This window comes from Callospermophilus lateralis, chromosome 2, assembly GCF_048772815.1.
Source record: "Callospermophilus lateralis isolate mCalLat2 chromosome 2, mCalLat2.hap1, whole genome shotgun sequence".
Lineage (NCBI taxonomy): Eukaryota > Metazoa > Chordata > Mammalia > Rodentia > Sciuridae > Callospermophilus > Callospermophilus lateralis.
The window spans coordinates 194,017,799-194,024,254 of record NC_135306.1 but is presented as its reverse complement, the minus strand read 5'-3'; the positions used below and the strand labels follow the sequence as shown (position 1 = coordinate 194,024,254).

The 6,456-nt window shown below is 33.1% G+C and overlaps 1 pseudogene; it reads right to left on the bottom strand.

Moving 5' to 3' along the window:
• Positions 1-4,493: 4,493 nt before the first annotated feature.
• LOC143390273 (olfactory receptor 4P4-like) lies at positions 4,494-5,438 on the bottom strand (annotated as a pseudogene).
• Positions 5,439-6,456: the final 1,018 nt, after the last annotated feature.

Below are 6,456 nucleotides of genomic sequence, written 5' to 3'. Positions count from 1 at the left end.
TGCCTGTTATGATAAGCAATATGCTTCATTTCCTCAAAAAGTGCATTTATTAAGGGCTGGGGATGTGGCTCAAGTGGTACCGTGCTTGCCTGGAATGCGCATGGCACTGGGTTCGATCCTCAGCAAAAACTAAAAAAATAAATATTAAAAAATTCTCTCTCTCTCTCTAAAAAAGTGCAATTTTTATATTTCTGAGGGAATTAGAAACTGTTTTAGTTTTCTGTAAGAAACAGAATGCAAAAAAAATAAAAATAACAAATATTAGTATTGTTTCATATTACAGCAATTTAGAAATATTTCTTCCAAAGAAGTTGAAAAAAGTTAGAAATATTTTAATTTTTCCCATATAATTTTTGTTTTGTTTCTCTTTTCCTCCTTGACCATCTGTGTCTAGAGTTGAAGTTGACTTCTCGTGGGCTTTGTGAGCAGAACAAACCACAGACAATGCATGCTGAACACTGACTCTGCCCAGGGTACCAAGCATTCTCAGACCATCTTCCCACTGACCTGACGAGGCAAACTCTTGTTTCTTATTTTACCAGCAGAAATCCCTGTAACATAAAACACATGCATTGCCTCAGGTGACAGGGAAGGGTTTAGCACCAACAGTGCTAGTAAAACTGCTAATTCTGGGGAAGACAAGGGATGAGGCCACAAGAGGACATGTTGTGATTTTGGAGACCATGGCAGGCATCTCTGTATTAATTTTTAAGGAGAGTATAGGGATACTGCCTTTGTAATTATTTTTCCTCCTCTTCCACTCCTTTTTCTTTTTTCCTTCTTCAACTTCTTTTACAATTTTCTGTACATAATAAATTTAACCATTTGATAATGTGAAATAAAAGGCAAGAGGCCCTAAAATACTCAAGGTACAAAGCTCCCGAGGAAGTAATGGTCAATTGGCCTCCAAAGACATAATTTGAAAGCAACTCTAGAGGTTTTTCCTTTGGACTTCCTACACTCTGAAGGAAGCCTGTTTTGACTTTATCATACATTAAATGCCTGCTCTGGCCTAGGTAGTGTTTCCACAACTATTTCTCTTCTTAACACAGAAGACAGACTTTTCTGGCATCTCCTCTGCACTCTTTGCTCCCCTAACTGCATAGTCTTTCCTGAGTCTCTGCTCTGGGACTCCTGTACCCATAGCTGTCCAGACTCACTTTCTGACCCAAGAAAAACATTCACATCAGTGGATTCTTTCCTCCAAAGAGAAAGCATCAACATATGCATATATTCTGCCTTCTACAAAAAAGTTAAAATATTAGTGTACATAACATATTTTGTAAGTAAATACACCATTAAGGTGTATCTCCACACCTTGAACAAACAAGATCATTTCCAACTATACAAACTTTTTTTTTTTTTTTTTTGGCCAGTGGTGGTGGTGGTAGGGCGGTGGTACAGGGATAAAACTCAGGGGCATTTAACCACAAAGCCATATCCCCAGCCCTATTTTGCATTTTATTTAGAGACAGGGTGTGTACTACAGGTGTGTACTACCATGCCCTGCTGTACATACATTTTCCAAGCAATTAAAAAAAAATTAATATACCACTAACTCTTGAAAGAATGAGAAAAAAATTTTTAAAAAAATTGTTCTTTTATTTGCAATGTTAATTACATGCAGCAATTAAGAATATGTTAGCATGACTTTTAATCATCATAATTTGTATATTTGAGTATTGCATGTAATTTGTAACTTCATATAATAAATTTCTTATTTCTAAATTTTAATTAATTTCAGTATTTTGCATTGTTTATTAAGTTAGTAGTGGAAAACATTCAACAAAACCATGATTTTTAGGGTGCTGTACAAAAATTTAACAAAATTCAATGAAATTTATGAATAGTATATCTCTACAAGTAAGAGATATGATTATAAAATGAGCAATTCATTTTTTACAATTTGTTTGTAAAATCAATGTGAAGATTAAAGGCTCTTTTGTGACTTGTTTCACCAGAAAAGTTTCATAAGTTATAGTAGAATTTTTGTGATCAATAAATACTTAAGTCAGTTTTGACTCAAAATATTAACTCATCAAACTTTGCATGAAAATCTTTTCTGAGAAGAGAAGACCCTTCCCTTCACAAAGGATGCTGTATTAAAAAAAGCCCAGTTGGGTGTGTTCATTAAATATATTTTGAATCAGTTAAGTATAAACAGATCTGGACAGCACTAAAGGTAATATGAAGGTTTAATGATTGGGTCATTGCTCTTTTATATTTTTATTAGTGCTTTAAGATGTGGCCTTTAGGCCGGGTGTGGTGGTAAATGCCTAGAATCCCAGCAGCTCAGGAGGCTGAGGTAGGAGGATCCCAAGTTAAAAACCAGCTTCAGCAAAAGTGAGGCACTAAGAAACTCAGTGAGGCCTTGTTTCTAAATAAATAAAATAAAAAATAGGGCTGGGGATGTGGCCCCAATGGTTGAGTGCCCCTGAGTTCAATTCCCAGTATTCCTCTCCCCACAAAACATTGGCCTTTAATTATGAATAAGAAATGTTTCATTCATCTGCGTTTTGACTGACCCCTAAGATACAGTGATTCATCATATATGATATTTTGAAACTGCTTTTAGGAGAAACATATGGAGAATTTTTGATGGAAAAGAACATGGAGGTAGGTAAATTATGAAGTCAAATGAGTATGAAGGTGTCATTTTCTGAATTCATAAAAGATAAGACAATGACTAAGAATAATACATTTTGCTGTCAGCCTTTTTATCCTGTAACCTGTAGGCATTGTTATATTGTCTTCTACTGTTTGGTATTAGAGAATGATTCAATCTGGAAAATATAAATTTTTATTTATACTTTATGAAAAAAAAATTATGTAATTATTTTCCAATATAAATTGGTACAGTGTGCCTTCCATATCATGTTTCTTCCATTTCCTCTCCTTCTGAACTGTATTACTGTTGATCATATTTTGAAATTTTACTGCATTTAAATGATAAAATAATCATCATATTTTTTAAATAAATTGTTAATATTTTGATTATTTACCTTCTCCTATTTCACTTAGAGATCTTTTCTCTATGATAATTTAAAAAATATTTTTACTTTTTCTCTGATTCTTTTGTAAATCTCTCTCCAAAGTCTACCTTTCACAATATTTACAATTGTTATGTTTCCTCCTTATCCATATTGGTAGGTTTTTACTGTTTCCTATACCAGTGCTTTTGTTATTGGTTTTCTAAGATATAAAGGAAAGAAAAAATACATACAAAAAAGAATTATGCTCCAAAAATTATTTGATATCATTTCTCTTTATTTCTCTACAATGGCAATTGAATCCATTTCTCTTATCTCTTCTCTCTGCATAAGGACAAGCTGACATGCAGTCTTCCCCCAAATAAAGAGTCTTGGAGACACTCAATAATGCAGCTCTACTGGAAAGGGATAATATCTATTAATTACTCATCCTGTCCTTCTATATTCAACTACATTTAATTTAATAAACAACATAAAGTAAAAATTACTGTTCATCGGTCTGATTTTTTTTCACATTGGTGCATCTCAATTATACAGAATGATGGTTTTCATGTGGCATGTTAACAGATATATAAAACAAAATTAAATCAAATTTCAAGCCCATTTATTGCCCCCATAATCTGGACCTTCCTCTTCCAATCCCCTCACTCCACCATATTAGTCACACATCTATTCTTACAGTACTCTCCTTCCAGTTTTTTTCCCTCCAGCCTACACATATGAAGGAACACAAAATAATTTTCTCCTGAGTCTGGCACATTTTGCTCAAAATTATGGTCTTCAATTCCATCTGTTTTCCTGAATATCACACATTTTTTTCTTCTTTATGGTTCAGTAAGACTCCATTGTACGTATATACCATATGTTCTTTAGGCATTCATCAATTTATAGACACCTAGGCTGGTTCCATAGTTTGGCTACTGATAATTGTTATGGGATAAACATGAATAGGCATGTATCTCTAAAGTGTGTTAAATTTAACTCTTTAAAATTTTTCCCTGCCTATGATATTTGGTTGTAGTAGGAGCACTGTAACTTAAAAAAATAAAAAAAAAGACAAAACCACTGCTTTTTATTTACATTTCATATGAAATTCTCTGGGATCTTTCATTACATAATTCATTTCAGAATGCCATCATGGAATATTGCATTGGCATTGCATCAGATAATAAACCAATAATAAGAATTATTTTAATTTCTGAAAACACTTTTAACCTCAAAATATAAAGAATGATAACAGAATTGATTATATGACAAAGTCTCCCTTCCTTTAAACTAGAATATCATGCAGGTGTACCTATATGTATGTATATATATATTTCCTTACTTGATTTCAATCTTACACGTGGAATTGTCCTTTTATTGGTATTGCTTCAGTTTCTAATCTCTTGACATTTATCAACAAATGATTTTTCTTCAATAATTTGAAAACCAATGGTGCCCCTTGAATACAAGTAAAAGTTTATGGTTGCATACATTTGGTTGCACATTAAATAGTACAAATCAATTGTATTTTTCTTCTAAAAATGCCTTTTGATACCAAACTTTTCTCATGACCTTTTTCATCTCTGTGTTCCACAAGGGGTAGATGAGGGGATTGAACATAGGAGCAATAATGGTATAAAACAGAGCAAAGAATTTGTCCTCAGGGAAAGTGGTAGGAGGTCTAAGGTAGGCAAATATAGAAGATCCAAAAAATAAGATAAACACAGTGATATGAGACCCACAAGTAGAGAGGGCTTTGCTTCTCCCCTCTACTGAGTGATTTCTTAGTGTGAATAGAATAATGATATAAGACCCAAACAAGAGAACAAACACTACCAAGGCAATCAGTCCTGAATTGGCAACCATAAGAACACCAGTGATGTAGGTGTCAGTACAGGCAACTTGCAGCAAAGGAAAAATGTCACAATAGTAGTGATCAATTTTATTGGGGCCACAGAAGGGTAACTTAATTATCATAGAGAACTGGGGAAAGGAGTGGGCAGCTCCACCAGCCCAAGCAGCCAAGATCAAGAAATTGCACTTAGTTCTTCTCATGATGGTCATGTGGTGCAGAGGTTTGCAGATGGCAACATAATGATCAAAGGCCATGGCTGTCAGGATGAATATTTCAATCAGTCCAAAGAAGTGTATGGCAAAGACCTGCAACATGCAGTTGCCATAGGAGATGGTATTTCTTCCAACTAACTGGTCACCAATCAGTTTGTGTGTCACACAGGATGTATATCAGATGTCCATAGAAGATAGGTGACTGAGGAAATAGTACATGGGTTGGTGAGAAAGAGAACTGCAGCCAATAGAGATGAGGTTCAGAAGGTTTCCCACCACGACAGCAAGATAACAAAATAAGAAGAACACGAGACAAAATATTTGTATGTTATGGTCAGAAGAAAGGCCCATGAGAATGAATTCTGATGCATTTCTCTGACTTTTTATATATTTCATGCTTTGTGCAAACATCTGAATACCTGTAGCAAAATGAATTTGGAAAAAAGCCTTTGAAATAGGATCACAATCATGTAAACACTATCATCAAGTCCTGGGATCCAGTCTAACAAATCACACAAGTTAGTTAATTAATAAACCAATGTATTAATTATATTTTTTCCTTGGGATTTATAACTTATTTCTCTAATAGTTTTTTAAAAAAAATATTTCCAGTATTCTGTCATATTGGTAACACTAAGATCATATTTTATTGGTTTTTGAAATGTGATAATTTAAAATTGCCATTTATCTAAACTAAAATGTTTACTTGTAATCATTTACAACATTTATAATCAGAAAGAAGAATTTAGTATAATACAAAAAAAATGTTTTATAATTTTAACTATGTTCTTTAGTCATGATTGTGTTTTCATTTTAAGTAGTATTCCCTTTCCCTAGAAGCTCTCTGAATTGTCTACAGACACATGATCAAGGAATATATTTTCATTTATTGTAAAAAATCACCTTAATTGTGAGCTGTGTGATTGTGAGCTGTGTGATTGTGAGCTGTGTGATTGATGAATAATATTCCTTGAATCCCCATGAAGACTTAGGGATTGGGGACACTGCATATTAAACATAAGATAGCAATTTTTCCTGAATATAATGCAACAACAACAAATAGATAAAAATAGAGCAAACCATGTATGGGTTTTTTCAATAACTCACATGTTTAAAATCATAAGAAAATTTATACCTTATTTAAAATTTTGTATAAAACAGGATATCTTAAGTTAAATTGTAGCATTATTAATATTAATGTTACAAATACACAAGAAAGGCTACTTTATATTCACAGGTAATTTGACTTCAATACATTTCATTTGTTTTATTAGAATGAATTTTTGACATAAAGAGTTAATAAAATATTTTACACAATATTCTTGCAAGTTGTGTTCAGGGAGTTCTCAGCTATTATGGGTTTCCTGGCTTACTCATTGGATTCACATATTTTATTCCCTGTAAGATCAGGGTT